General features: G+C 45.4%; 1 protein-coding gene and 1 pseudogene across 5 annotated transcripts in view; one reads left to right on the top strand and one right to left on the bottom strand.

The window, feature by feature from the left end:
• The window catches only part of TRPC4 (transient receptor potential cation channel subfamily C member 4), a 252,306-nt gene that overhangs the window by 149,931 nt on the left and 86,064 nt on the right, over positions 1 to 16,311 (bottom strand). The gene's annotated exons all lie outside the window — the stretch shown is intronic.
• On the top strand, positions 13,911 to 15,354 carry LOC102430586 (annotated as a pseudogene).

The raw sequence follows: 16,311 nt of genomic DNA, 5'->3' as shown, positions 1-16,311 counted from the left end.
CTTTTTTCATTTGTTTATTTTCTATTTATTTTTACATTATTTTTCATTGTTCTAATTTTTTACTTTATTCTATTTTTAATTAATTTTTTAAAATGTTTATTATTTTTTCTTCTCTTTCTCTTTCTTCTTATCCATTCATTCTCTTTTTAATTCCTCTACACTGAACTGAGGTCCTCCCCATATTCATTCAATTCCTTAACCTTACTTTCTGTATATAAGCTTGGCCTCTACAGAATCTGCCCCTACCCTCTTTACTGAGTATTTGGTATTTGTATGTTTTTTGTTTGTTTGTTTTTTAATTTATTTTTTTATTTTAAATCTTTATTTTTCAGATTACTACAGATGTTCCTTTTTTCCTTCCCATAGCTCCCCTCCATCTGGTTCCCACCCCACTCCAGGCCTTCCCCCTTCCCCCACTGACCTCGTCCATAGGTGTAAGCTCTTTGTCCAATCTCTTCCCACACCCCCTGCAACCCCTTCCCCCACCCCAAGCATTGTCAGTCTGCTCCCTTTCCATGCCCCTTATTCTATTACATTCACCAGTCTGTTCTATTCATCAGGTTTTTTATTCATTTGATTTTTAGGCTCACTTATTTATAGATATGTATTTGTTGTCACTTTGTTGTTCATAGTTTTTTATCTTTACCTTTTTCTTCTTTTTCCTCTTCTTAGAAAATACCCTTCAGCATTTCATATAATACTGGTTTGGTGGTGATGAACTCCTTTAGCTTTTTCTTGTCTGTTAAGCTCTTTATCTGACCTTCAATTCTAAATGATAGCTTTGCTGGGTAGAGTAATCTTGGTTGTAGGTTCTTGGTATTCATCACTTTGTTTATTTCTTGCCACTCCCTTCTGGCCTTCATAGTTTCTGTTGAGAAATCAGCTGACAGTTGTATGGGCACCCTTGTAGGTAACTAACTGTTTTGCTCTTGCTGCTTTTAAGATTATCTCTGTCTTTTGCCCTTGGCATTTTAATTATGATGTGTCTTGGTGTGGTCCTCTTTAGATTCCTCTTGTTTGGGGTTCTCTGTGCTTCCTGGACTTGTAAGTCTATTTCTTTCATCAGGTAGGGGAAGTTTCCTGTCATTATTTCTTCAAATAGGTTTTCAATATCTTGCTCTCTCTCTTCTTCTGGCACCCTCATAATTCAGATTTTGGTATGCTTGAAGTTGTCCTAGAGGCTCCTTACATTATCTTCATATTTTTGGACTCTTTTTTCTTTTTTCTTTTCTGGTTGGGTGTTTTTTGCTTCTTCGTATTTCAAATATTTGACTTCATTCTTGGGATCCTCTTGTCTGCTATTGGATCTCTGTATATTATTCTTTATTACAGTCAGTATATGCCTAATTTCTGATTGGTCCTTTTTCATATCCTTGAGGGTCTCACTAAATTTCTCAGAGGTTTCTAGAAGATTCTTGAGTAACCTTATAACTGTGGTTTTGAACTCTATATTCAGTAGTTTGCTTTCATCCATTTCTTTCATTTGTGACTTGTTTCTTTGTCTCCACATTTTGGCTGCTTCCTTGTGTTTGTTTCTATGTACTGGGTAGCTGCTAAGTCTCCTTGAGTTGATAGAGTGGTTTTGTGTGGTAGGTGTCCTAAAAGACCCAGTGGCTCAGTCTCCCCAATCACCTGAGGTGGACACTCTTGGTGCACCCCTTTGTGGGCTGTGTGCACAGTCTTGTTGTAGTTAAGCCTTTATTGCTGTTGGTATCACTGGGAGGATTTGACCTCCAGGCCAATTGGCTGTGATGACCAGCAGTGTCTACACTGGAAGATCTGTTGTGCAGGAGATACCTTTATGGGGCAGAACTTGCTTCAGTGGGGCTTTGGTGCTCACTGTGTCTGATCCTTGAGTGTGTCTCTTATGGAAGTAAAGAGTTATAATCCAGTATAATCCAGTATGGTCTCACTCTGACCACTGGGTACCCTGGCTCTTGGATCTCCAAGGAGGTGCAAGATCAGCCACTGTCTGAGGCCACCCAGCAGGAGCTACAGAGACATCTGCAGATTCCTCCTTTTTGTATGGGGTTTGGAAGTACCCAGACGAGACCCAGCTGTGAAGCAAGGCAGGCTGCTGCTGCCAGGCCTTGGGCCATCTTTTGGAAGCTGTAGTGCTCTCTGACCCAGCTGAAGTTTGACAGGTTTTAGGCAGAGAAAGGACAGGCCATTCATATGCAAAAGCCGATGTGCACAGCTTGGGTGGGGTTGTAAATTGGGTGGGGTGGGAATCTTTGGGAATCATCAGGGTGGAGCAAACAGCAATGACAAACCTACCGCCAGCATGATACTCAATGGGTGAAAAGTAAACTCATTTTCCCTAAGAACAGGAACAAGACAGGGATGCCCACTTTCACCACACCTGTTCGATATAGTACTGGAAATGCTAGCCAAATCGATCAGACCAGAAAAAAAATAAAAGGCATCAAAATTGGAAAAGAAGAAGTAAAACTGTCCTTATTTGCATATGACATGATACTATACATAGATAATCCCAAAGACTCCATCAAAAAAACTACTAGACCTAATAAATAAATTTGGCAATATAGCAGGATACAAAATTAACACCCAGAAATCTATGGCCTTTTTATAAACCAGCTAGAGACCTGGTGCACAAATTTGTACTGGGCTGCATATCGGGGTGCACTGTGCTGTCTGTTCCTGGAACAGACAGATAGGAAGGTACTGACATCAGGTCAGGCCTTGAGATATGGTCTCATGGTCCCTCCTCAATATACTGTGCTCTCTGTTCCAGGAAAACATAGATAGGAAGGTGATAATGCTATACTGTGTCGGGAACAAATTGCGTAAACAAGGCTTTGTAACTTTGTAGTTTTTGCAAATAAATATGCTGTAACTTTTGCAGTCTACACCATAGTTCAGCCTTTTGCTTCAGTGGGGTGCTGGGACTGTGGTCAGCCGGCCGGCTTAATAAAGGCACCTAAATTTAAATTCTGAGTCGGTGGTCTATCTCACTGAGTCAACCCATAACATTTGGAGGCCCACAGCGAGATTCCCGGCAGGGAGGAGAGGGACCCCTTGTTTAGGGCAGGAGGCTCTCCCCCACTTGTTGCCGGGCACTCAGCGAGATACCCCACACCTGTGGAGAACGACTACCAAGGAGGCCTCCAGTCCACCCAAAAACTTTCAATTCGGAAACCGAACCACCTGGACTCTCGAGAGAGGTAAGGACCGGTCGTTAAACAGGACGTCCCACGGAAGGACCTATATGGAGGGCTGGACGCAGTGGTACTTCTGGTCCTGACCCACGGCCACGACGGTGGCCGGGGTCCCTGGTTCGTGCGGCTGTAGGCTGCACTGGGTTTGTCTGTCTGGTATTTGTTTGTCTTGCTGTTTATTGTTAAAAAGTTGTCTGCTTCTGTGTACACCCTGCTGCAATGTTTTTTGAAAATTTTCAGGACTTCAAGGAGCAAGCTGCAGGTTCCGGGCAACCTTAGGTTGCATTTGGCTGATTTATTTTGTCTTTGTTCTTTGTTGTCTTTGTCTTTGTCAAATGGGATAGGGTCAGTCAACTTCGTCGACCCCCGATCAGTCAGACCCACTCCGGGTGAGTGGAAGGGGAGCTTGATCACCTCCCGGGAAGCTCTAGAGCTCCCTCAGGAATTAGGAAATTGGTAGGAATTGGGTGGATTGTTTAAACTCTGAGTGAATGTCTGGTGAAAGTGTGTGAGTGTGGAGGGAGGGGGCCTGCCCTCTCCTCTCCTTTATGTGGCTCCACGACTTCGGTTACGGAGTCCGAGTGGGCCCCAACCTGCGGTTCCGTGATTCGTCATATGGCATAACGGTGACTCACCCCCATGTGGAGGTGACCAGGCCTGGGGTTTATACGGGTGCACCTTAGCTACGACGAATCTAAGCTCCCAAGGGACGCGGCCAGGTGGGCATCTGAGTGAGGATCTGTGAAAACAGGTCACCCCCTCCCTTGTCTGTCTCTCGCCACTGATCATCATGGGGTTGGGACAAAGTTTGTTTATGTGGGACTAGCCAATTTACTACAGAGAAGGAGGAAAAAAGTGTAAATCATTACTGGTCTGTGTGAAGTAAGAGCTACTTTGATTTATTCTGCTTTCTGATGATACGCTTGGCTGAACGTTTGGGCTGGCCCCTTAGCAGTCTGCAAATAGTCTCGGCAGCTGCGAGAATTATTTTTCTCAGTCTTTTGCTCATTGTTAAGGAGAATTAGCCCACTTAGTTAATAAAGATTTCTGTCTATCAGCTGCTCTTACCTAGTTTGTAATTTACTGCATTAAACTGAAGTTCTAGGGTAGATTTAAAGGTTATAATGTTAATGCTTTTGATTTACAGCGATTCTGTGAATAAGAGTGGCCCACTTTCCAGGAGGGGTGGCCGGATGCAGGGTCTTTTGATCTGACCACTGCCTACCGGGTCCATTACGTCATAGACAGCCACCCAGGGCATCCTAAAAATTCCTTATATTCAAGTTTAGGTTGACATATTGTCCAAGAAACCCCGGTAAATGAGGGCTTGCCTCCCAAGGGAAAATTGGGACAGAGACAGACAATTCTTTTGGCCGGGCCCCAGAAGGGAAAGGCTCCCCCGGTCCTTCAGGGAGAGCAGGAAGAACCCATTAGCCGGCCACCCTCTATGGTCCCCTGGCGCCGGATTCGGGTGAGCCCGGGCCTCAGGCCCAGGCCACACCACCAGCTCTTGACCCGGAGCCCCTGCCTCCCCGGATGCCAATTGTCTTCCCTCCGCACCCACCGACGGGAGGGGCTTTGTCGTCCTTCAACCCCTTTAGTCCGTCCCATACTAGACAGGGACAGCGTATGGGGAGGGGTGGGGGGAGAACCTGCAGGACCTTGCGACATCCGCCAGTCCTGCAGTTCCTATGTTGCCACTATGGCAGGCCGGCCTTCTAGATCTGGGGCTAGACAGGCAGCCCTCTGGGGAAGCAAGGCAGACTGAGGCGCTATTCCCAGCTCCAGACCAGATTAGGGAGTGAATGATCAAAGAAGGGGGGCTGGATGCCTGAGCTGCCTTCAGTGGCCCTAAAAAAGAAGCAGCAGCAGCAGCAGCAGCAGCAGCAGTGAGAAAATAGACCTGACATTAGAGCTGCCCTGCTGCTGCCCAGTACTTGGGCCTTTGGCTTGCAGGCTACAGCAGTTAAGCCATAAGGCTGAGATCTATAAAAGATGCAGATAGAGTTAGTAAAAGCTCCCTGCTTGCAAATGTACTGAAAGGGTTTAGTACCTGTTGCTGCTGGAAGAGGAGGGGCTGATATCCCCTTCCAGTACACTCCCTTCAAAGAGGCCTGGTCGCTGCTCTGCCATAAAGGGGACTGGTGGGAAGACAAGGAAAGCAGGACCCTGTAACTATAAACAGAGTTAAGAAAAGGGCACTCTCCCTGGACCTGGGAGCCATCAGGACTTTGAAAATCTCCAAGAGAGGAGAAGTCTGACTCAGAGACTAGCCGAAACCTCGTTGGGTTAGGAGGACCGGAGGCTGCATATTGAACTTACAGACTGCAATTTGCTAGGCAGAGGTCCAAGCCCAGTTGTATAGGGATTAAGCTACCTATGTACAGCAAAACAACTTTCTCCTGTGCCAGAATACATTTTAAGGAAATTGGACAAACTGGATTTGTGGCTAGAAAGAAGAACTGGCCTATGTGTAAACTGTCCTGGAAAAAGGCTATGTGGAATGAACCCAAAAAGTAAAGGGTGTCTAGCTGCCAAGAGGGCAGTTGCCCAGGTGGGCAAAGAAGAATACCCATTAAATTTTGGTCTCTATTGAGAGACAGTTGACAGTTAGCAACCTGTATACTGTCTTACAGGCCTGTGTGACCATGCCCATGTCAGGGGTGGCACAAAAACCTCAACTGTAGGAAACTGGGGAAGGCCTGTCTAGAACAGAGGGGGTTAATAAAGTGGTCAATACTAGCCCTCTGTTACAGGAATTACAGACCCTGTGAGGTCCTGTGACATATAAGACCCTGTAGGGAAATAAAGCTCCTTTAGTCCATTCTGAAAGAACAAATAAAAGTGTTTCCCTCCAGGCAACCCAACTGGAACCCCAATAGTGAGAGGGGAAAGGAGGCTCTCGATCGGTATCGCCAGACTCTATTAGGGGGCATCTGAGCTGCTGCTTGGAGACCTACAAACCTCTCTAAGGTGACAGAGACAGTCCAGGGGCCTAACCCTGATGCCCTGGAAAGTCGGAGGGCTGTCAATGTTGCATTTGTTTCCAAGTCGGCCCCAAATATTAGGAAAAAATGACAGAAGTTAGAAGGCTTTGAGGGGAAATCAATCTCTAAGTTGGTTGAGGTGGCCCAGAAGGTTTTTGACAATCTGAAGGACCCAATGGCAGGTTTAAACACCTGGATGGCCAAGGTCCTCCTGGCCCTAAGCGAGGAAAATGGCCCAAGGGGCCGGAGAGACAACAAGGGCAAAGAAAAGCCTCGCGGAAGAAAAGGAGTCCAATCCAGGCTTGGGAAAAATCAATGTGCATTTTGCAGAAAGGAAGGACATTGGAAAAGGGAGTGCCCTGAATGTGCGGGGGAACCGACTCCCTCCCATGCTGGTGGAGGAGGTGGATTGGGGTTGTTGGGGCTCAGCTGGCCCCCGAGAGCCCAGGATAACCCTGACAGTGGGGGGCCAAAAGGTGGACTTCCTTGTGGAACTCATAGCACTCACTCAGGCCCTCTGGTAGGGAAAGGGAAAAAGAGTAAACATTTCAGCTTCCTGAAAACAGCTGCCTTGAACCCTGCCACACTCCTCCCTGATGAGAAGGCAGAGGCCCCTTTGCCTGACTGCGAGGAGACACTGACTACCTTCACTTCCCTCCATGAGGACCTTGTGGACCAGCCCTGCAGAATCCGGATGAGACCCTCTACACGGACGACGGGAGCAGCTTTGTAGAGGAAGGTACCCGGTAGCGGGGGGCACATGAGGAGGAGCCAGGGGAGATCTAAGAAGCCCTGGTAAGCGCCCAGGCACTGGCCCTGCCAGACTTACCCAGGGACTACAGGGATATATCTCCTCACACTGCCCTTACAGGAGGACACGGGAGCCACCTTAAAGAAGTCTCCTGACCTCAGAAGGAAAGGAAAAAGCTCCTGAGGTACTTAACCACCTGGCAGCCATATAGGGGCCAAGGAATTGACTAAAAGACCTGTAGGGCCCCTAGAAGTTCTCGTAGCCCTGCCAGCACAAAGGCTCCCAGAGAAGCCTACTCGTCTGCCAGAGGAGCAGAGGCTAGCTGAGAAACTAAGGGCCCGGGAAGGAGAGGCTGGATGGCTAATTCTGCCAGATGGGAGGCCTATGATGCCAGAAGCTCTGGGGCGGACCATCGCTTCCCAGACCCACCAGAGCACCCACCTGGGGGAATGAAGCTATCAGAACTACTGGGAAGAGAATTTTACATCCCAGGGCTCCAAAAAATATCTCAAGAGTTGGCTAGAAGGTGCCAAGTGTGTGCCCGGGTGAATCAAGGGCCCCCTGTTGTGGCCGTGCCGGGACAGCGATTCCGAGGTCAGAACCCCGGAGAACACTGGGAAGTGGACTTCACCGAGATACCAGGAGGACAAGGAGGGTATAGGTACCTGCTGGTTTTCATTGATACCTTCTCTGGCTGGCCTGAGGCATACCCAACCAAGGCAGAGAAAGCACAGGTAGTAGTTAGAAAACTCCTCACTGAAATTGTCCCCCGGTTTAGCCTGCCACTATACATGGGTCGGACGATGGCCTGGCGTTTATCACCAAAGTTACAATCCATAGTTAAGGCCCTAAGAGTTACTTGAAAATTGCATTGTGTTTATAGACCACAGAGTTCTGGACAGGTAGAGAGGATAAATTGGATCTTAAAGGAAACATTAACTAAGTTAAAATTAGAGACTGGCGAAAACTGGGTAAGTCTCCTTCCTTTTGCTCTCCTCAGAGCTAGGTGCACCCCATACATCCAAGGGCTAACTCCTTTTTAAGATAATGTTTGGGCAACCGCTGCCATTGGTGCCCAGGTTGAGGGAGGAGGAAGTCGCCCGTCTCTCTACCCAAAATTTGCTTAAGTCCTTACAGGCTTTGCAGAGCAGCGCCATGTCAGCACAACAGGTGGTGAGAGCCATACAGGAGGAGGACGTGCTGAGATCCAGTCCAACACAGCCTGCCTTCTCTCCGGGAGATCTCGTTTGGGTGAAGCATCACGACCCTGGCAGCCTGGAACCTAGATGGGATGGACCCTACCAGGTGGTGCTGAGCACTCCAACCACATCAAAGTCGCAGGAAAGAGGCACTGTATACATCGTACGCAGGTTAAGAAAACGAACGACAGCGTCGAGGGATGGCGGGTCCAGAAGACCGGAGACCCGTTGAAGAGAGGTTTGACCTGGGGCCCCGAAGAAGAACTGCACGATAGGAAATTGTAACCCCGTCCTCTCATGCCTCTCGCCTGGTGGACTGACCAATGGGAAGGGGGAAAGACCTGGGGACTAAGACTCTATGTAAGCGGCCGAGACCCTGGCCAGCTCTTCACCATTCAACGCCGGACTCTTCCCCGGTGGTTCAACCCGATTGGCCCCTTGCGTCCCCTAGACAAGCCAGAGAGGCCGAGTCAGCCACAGCACCCAGCCCCAGCTAAACTTCCTGGTTCCCCTGGGTCACAAAGCTCTGGGAGCCCAGCCCTACTCCACCTGCAGCCACGACCTCACCAGCCCTTGGGGACCTACAACAGCTTTTGGATACAGGCGCAGGAAAACCAAACCGGAAGCTGCTGGGAACCTTGGACTTAATGTTTTCTTTCCTAAATCGCACCTCCCCAAACCTGACCTCGGATTGCTGGCTGTGCCTCAACCCTGAACCCCCTTATTATATTGGGATAGGGTCAGGGGCCCAGCTCGGGAAGGACGCTTCTGCCATCAGGAACCTTTTGGCAGAAAGTCTTCCAGACGGACTGTGTATGTGGGGACACAAACACCAAGGACTTACTCTTGGGGACATCTTAAACCCCGGGACTTGTGTGTACCCTATGAACTACCCCGTTAGCAGTTCCACCTATACAGATCTATGTAATTCATCTATCATACTTCCAAAGAATTATACAGGAGAGACCCCCACCTACTTAGTAGCTCCGGAGGGGACTTGGTGGGCATGTACAACTGGTATAACCCCTTGCATCTTCTCTCCAGTCCTCCAGAATCCGATGGACCCTGGACTATGCATTCTAACTCATATCCTCCCACAGGTATATTACTATTCGGGAGAAGGGGGCGAGAACATTTAAACCTTGAACCCAGAAGGGTTAGAAGGGCCCCCATCCTAGTCCCCCTCCTTATGGGAATAGGACTAGCAGGGTCCACGGCCTTCGGAACAGCCGCCCTAACAACCGGCCACCAGAATTATAAAGAGTTAAGTAGGCAGATAGATCAAGATTTAAGCTCTCTTGAAAAATATGTTAGCCAACTGGAGGACTCCCTTGGTTCACTCGCAGAGGTAGTATTACAAAACAGACGAGGCCTAGATCTGCTTTTCCTGAAGCAGGGAGGCCTCTGTCTGGCCCTAGGGGAGTCTTGCTGTTTCTACACCAACCACTCGGGGGTGATCAGGGAAAGCCTTAGCCAGCTGCGAAAACGGCTGGCTGACCGAGAAGAGGCTAGAAGGGCTGAAGGCAATTGGTATGAGAATTTATTTTCCTGGTCCCCCTGGCTAACTACCCTGCTCTCCTCCTTGGCAGGACCAGTCGTTCTGCTCCTCCTAAGGCTCATATTTGGCCCCTGCATTGCCAGATGCCTCCTCAATTTCATACAAAATAAAATACAGGCTGTAAAGTTAATGGTTTTATACACCCAATACTCCAGAATCTTAGAGGAGGATGCTGAATCAAAGATTTGATTCCCAATAAGACCAGTAGGGAATGTACTGGGCTGCATATCGGGGCGCACTGTGTTGTCTGTTCCTGGAACAGACAGATAGGAAGGTACTGACATCAGGTCAGGCCTTGAGATATGGTCTCATGGTCCCTCCTCAATATACTGTGCTCTCTGTTCCAGGAAAACATAGATAGGAAGGTGATAATGCTATACTGTGTCGGGAACAAATTGCGTAAACAAGGCTTTGTAACTTTGTAGTTTTTGCAAATAAATATGCTGTAACTTTTGCAGTCTACACCACAGTTCAGCCTTTTGCTTCAGCGGGGTGCTGGGACTGTGGTCAGCCGGCCGGCTTAATAAAGGCACCTAAATTTAAATTCTGAGTCGGTGGTCTATCTCACTGAGTCAACCCATAACAAATTCATGCATGGGAGCATAGGTGATCGGGGCCTGCCGGCTGTGGGGAGGGACCACAGGAGTTTAGCAAGCAGGCCCAGATCTAGTTGTGTAGATGTACTGAGGTAACGGCAAGCAAAGACCACAAAAGAGTGCCCCAAAATGGCCTGAACACCAGCTATGCTCTGCGGTGGAAATACAGCTCTACTTCACGGCCTGTGCTAGGGCCACCTCACTCTCCCTGGGTAAAAGTTGCTGACAGACAGACAGGTCATCTCTCCTACCTGAAGCACATATATTCTTGGGGCTCCGCCCCCAAGCATGATAGATAGCTGACTTCGGTCAATGGCAGCACACCACCGTAGGAACGCTAGTCAATCAGTAGTTGGCAGTCTGGAAAGGTGCTGGCCAAGGTAAAAGTGGATGATGGGGGCAGAAGGGTGAGTGGCACACATGGTGTAGTGGCAGAGGTAAGATGGTAGTGGTGCGTACTTTAAGTCTTTGCAATTAGGCTGCTGCCTTGCCCCTTCTACACCCTCCGAAATGCTACTCTGTCTTAATCAGCATCAGGATCACTCTCCTCCTACAGGATTCCCAGAGACAGATTCTCCAGTGCCTGGAGCCTTAGCCAGAGGGAGGGACCAGCCCGGGGGAGGGACCGTGGGAGGTTGGCCGGCCGCAGTGGGTAGGGACAACAGGAGGTTGGCTGGCACGGAAGGTTGGCTGTGGGAGTGCACTAACACCAAGGGGCAGCTCCTGTGTTGAGTGTCTGCCTCCTGCTGGTCACTGGGCATCATTGCAACAGGTCAACTAGTCGTTCTGGACATTTGGTCATAATGGCCGCTTAGGCTTTTATATATATAGATAATAAATTCACAGAAAGAGAAAAGAAAAAAAAACGAATCCCATTTACCATTGCACCAAAAAAAAATTAAGATACCTAGGAATAAACTTCACTAAGGAGGTAAAAGGCTGTACTCAAAAAAATACAGGACATTGAAAAAAGAGATAGAGGAAGACATAAACAGATGAAAGAACATACCATGTTCATGGTTTAGTAGAAACATCATCAAAATGTTCTTACTACCCAAAGCAATCTATAGATTCAATGCATTCCCCATTAAAATACCAATGGCATATTTCAAAGATCTAGAACAAACTCTCCAAAAATTCATCTGGAATAAAAAAAAAAAGACCCGGAATAGCCACAGCAATCCTGAGAAAGAAGAACAAAGGTGGAGGGATCACAATACCAGATATCAAGCTACTATATCACCAAGCCACGGTTCTCAAAACTGCCTGGTACTGGCACAAGAACAAACATATAAACCAATGGAACAGAACAGAGAACCCAGATATTGACCCAAGCCATTATGCTTAATTAATATTTGACAAAGGAGGCAAGAGCATACAATGGAGTCAAGACAGTCTCTTCAATAAAAGGTGCTGGGAAATTTGGTCAGATACATGCAAAAAATGAAACTAGATCAACAACTTACACCATACACCCCCCCGCCCCCCCCCCCACACACAACAAAACCAACTCAAAATGGTTAAAGGACTTAAATGTAAGACAGGAAACCATTAAAATCCTACACGATTCCATAGGCAGCAAAATAGCAGACATATGTCATAGCAATATCTTTACCGACACAGCTTCTAGGGCAATGGAGACTAAGGAGAAAATAAACAAATGTGACTACATCAAAATAAAAAGCTTCTGCACAGCAAAAAGAAACCATGAACAAAACAACAAGAAAGCCCACTGCATGGGAAAACATATTTGCCAATGCTATTTCACATAAGGGTTTAATCTCCAAAATTTACAGAGAACTCATACAACTTAACAAAAGGAAGATAAATGATCCAATCAAAAAATGGGCAAAGGACCTAAATAGACATTTGAAAGAGGACATGCAAAAGGCTGAGAGACATATGAAAACATGCTCAAAGTCACTAATCATCTGAGAGATGCAAATCAAAATGACATTGAGATACCATCTCACACCTGTCAGAATGGCTATTATTAACAAATCAAAAAATGACAAGTGCTGGCAAGAATGTGGAGAAAAAGGAAACCTCCTGCACTGCTGGTGGGAATGCAGACCGGTGCAGCCACTGTGGAAGACAGTATGAAGTTTCCTCAAAAAGTTGTAAATGGAACTCCCATTTGACCCAGTAATCCCACTTCTAGGACTATATCCCATGAAACTAGAAACACCAATCAGAAAGGATATATGCACCCCTATGTTCATAGCAGCATAATTTACAATAGCTAAGATTTGGAAACAATCTTAGTGTCCATCAGCAGTTGAGTGTTTTAAAAAACTGTGGTATATCTACACAATAGAATACTATGCCAGTATAGAAAAGAAGAAACTTTTACCATTTGCAAAAGCATGTATGGACCTGGAGAGCATTATGATAAGCAAAATAAGCCAGTCAGAGAAAGATAAATATCACATGACCTCAATCATATGTGGGATATAATGATCAATATAATTTGATGAACAAGAATAGATCCAAAGACAAATGGCAGGGGAAGGGGGTTAGAGAGCAACAAAAAGACTTGTGTGCATGCATATAAGTATAACCAGTGGACACAGACATTTGGCAGTGAGGGGCTTTCCCAGGGTGGGAATGGCTATGCGGGGGGGATCAATCAAAGAAAAAGGACACATAAGTAAAACTTTAGACAATAAATAAAAAAAATTAGAATTAATAAATGAATTCGGCAATGTAGCAGGATACAAAATTAATGCCAAGAAATCTCTGTCATTTATATACACCAACAGTGAACTTACAGGAAGAGGGATTTAAAAAGCAATCCCACTTACTATCACACCAAAAAAAAAAGATATCTAGGAAGGAACTTAACTAAGGAGGTCAAATACCTGTACCTGGAAATCTACAGGACGCTGAAAAAAGAGATAGAGGAAGACATAAACAGATGGAAGAAAATACCGTGTTCATGGATTGGTAGAATCAACATCATTAAAATGTCCATACTACCTAAAGTCATATATATATCCAATGCAGTCCCCATTAAAATACCAACAGCACATTTCACAGACCTAGAATGAATGCTCCAAAAATTAATCTGGAATTAAAATAGACCTCAAATAGCTGCAGCAATCCTGAGAAAGAAGAACAAAGTAGGTGGGATCTCAATACCAGATATCAAGCTGTATTACAAAGCCACTGTTCTCAAAACAGCCTGGTACTGGCACAAGTGCAGACATATAGACCAACTGAATAGAATAGAGAACCCAGAAGTCAACCCAAACCACTATGCTCAATTAATATTTGACAAAGGAGACAAGAGTATATAAAGGAGTCAAGACAGTCTCTTCAATAAATGGTGTTGGGAAAATTGGACAGATACATGCAAAAAAAAAAATGAAAGTAGACCATCAACTTACACCATACACAAAAATAAACTCAAAATGGGTAAAGGATTTAAACATAAGATGGGAAACCATAAAAATATTAGAGGAATCCAAAGGCAGCAAAATCTCAGATATATGCCGAAGCAATATCTTCACTGATACATCTCCTAGGGCAATGGAAACTAAAGAGAAAATAAAGAGTCCGACATTGCTAAGAGGCCTTGGATACCTGGCATTGGGATGCTGGGCGGCATCAGGTGAAGATGGTGGTCACTAGTCCTCAGGTAACCATGGAGAAAGAGCTTCGGAGCACCATTCTTTTCAATGCATACAAAAAGGAAGTATTTATCACCAACAATGGCTATAAATCGATACAGAAGAGACTTCAGAGCAATTGGAAGATTCAGAGCTTAAAAGATGAAATCACATCTGAGAATATAATTGGTGTGAAACTGTGGATTACAGCTGGGCCAAGGGAAAAATTTACTGCAGCTGAGTTTGAGGTCCTGATGAAATACATTGACGGCATTGGAGATATCCTTGCAATGCTAGGAGGGGGTGGGGAATCCAGATTTGACACCAATATTAACTTTCTCCTGGGAGAATATGGAATCATGGTTAATAATGATGCTGTGGTTAGAAATGGATATTATAAGTATTTCCATCCTAAAAAAACTCTAGTTTCCAATGGAGTCTTGAATAGGGAGATCAGCCGAGCTGCAGGGAAAGCTGTGCCTGGAATCATTGATGAGGAGAGCAGTGTAAACAATGCCTAGGTTCTCACCTTTGTATATCCTTTTGGTGCCACACTGAGTGTCATGAAACCAGCAGTTGCTGTTCTGTCCACGGGTTCTGTCTGTTTTCCACTGAACAGACCCATTCTGGCTTTCTATCACTCCAAGAATCAAGGTGGGAAGCTGGCAGTGCTTGGCTCATGTCACATGTTTAGTGACCAATATTTGGATAAAGAAGAAAATAGCAAAATCATGGATGTTGTTTTCCAATGGCTTACAACAGAAGACATTCATCTAAACCAGATTGATGCTGAGGATCCAGAGATTTCTGACTACATGATGCTGCCCGACACAGCCACCCTGTCAGAGATGCTTTGAGTTTGTCTCCAAGAGGGTGATGAGAACCCACGGGACTTCACCACCCTCTTTGACCTGTCCATTTACCAGCTGGATGTCACATCCCTCTCCAAGGTCATCAAGGCTATGAACAGCTCAATGTGAAACATGAACCTCTCCAGCCCATCCAACCTCAGTTTGAGACACCGCTGCCGGTCAGCCAGCGGTTTTCCCTCCCAGTTTCAGGGAATTTCCACCTCCTCCACTGGAGCTGTTTGACCTGGATGAGACATTCTCCTCTGAGAAGTCACAGCTTGCTCAGATTACCAATAAGTGTACTGAAGAAGATCTGGAATTCTGTGTCAGGAAATGTGGTGACATTCTTGGAGTAACCAATAAACTACCAAAGGACCAACAAGATGCCAAACATATCCTTGAGCACATCTTCCAAGTGGTAGAGTTCAAGAAATTGAAAAAGGAACATGACATTGATACAAATGAAACTGCATTCCAGGACAATTTCTGAGGACCGAGCCTCTTGAAGCATTTTCTCCCTCCTTATTTGTAAACTGTTTTTCAATTGTTCCTCAATCCTTTATCAAAATTGTCCATCTACTCTTCTATGAACTGTGGAAGAGTTGTGTATCTGCTGTAGTGCCAGATATGTATAACATTTCTAACTTAGAAAACCCTTATGTAAGATATGTTCCATTTTTTAAACTAAATATGATTAAATCTGTACTTTTATATTAAAAAAATAAAGAAAGAAATGGGACTACATCAAAATAAAAAGCTTCTGCACAGTGAAAGAAACCATCAACAAAACAACAAGAAAGCCCATTGCTTGGGAGAACATATTTGCCAATGTTATCTCCAATAAAGGTTTAATCTCCAACATTTACGGGGAACTCATACAACTTGACAAAAGGAAGATAAACAACCCAATAAAAAAATGGGCAACAGACTTAAATAGATATTTTTCAAAAGAGTACATAAGGACTGCCAAGAGACATATGAAAACATGCTCAAGGTCACTAATAATCTGAGAGATGCAAATCAAAATGACAATGCGGTACCATCTCACACCTGTCAGAATAGTTATCATCAACAAATTAACAAATGACCAGTGCTGGCAAGGATGCGAAGAAAAAGGAACCTTCTTGCACTGCTGTTGGGAATGCAGACTGGTGCAAGCACTGTGTAAGACAGTATGAACTTTCCTCAAAAAACTAAAAATGGAACTCCCATTTGACCCAGTGATCCCACTTCTGGAATATATCCCAAGAAAACAAAAACACCAATCAGAAAGGATATATGCACCCCTATGTTCATAGCAGCACAATTCACCATAGCTAAGATCTGGAAACAGCCTAAATGCCCATCAGCAGATGAGTGGATTAAAAAACTGGTACATCTACACAATGGAAGACTACGCTGCGGTAAAAAAGAAGGAATTTTTACCATTTGCAACAGCATGGATGGAACTGGAGAGCATTATGCTAAGAAAAATAAGCCAGTCTGAGAAAGATAAATATCACATGATCTCACTCATTTGTGGAATATAATGAACAACATAAACTGATGAACAAAAACAGATCCAGAGACAGAGAAGCAG

This window comes from Myotis lucifugus, unplaced genomic scaffold (assembly GCF_000147115.1).
Source record: "Myotis lucifugus unplaced genomic scaffold, Myoluc2.0 scaffold_19, whole genome shotgun sequence".
NCBI lineage: Eukaryota > Metazoa > Chordata > Mammalia > Chiroptera > Vespertilionidae > Myotis > Myotis lucifugus.
The sequence above is the reverse complement of the archived record's forward strand: the minus strand, read 5'-3'. Positions and strand labels throughout refer to the sequence as shown.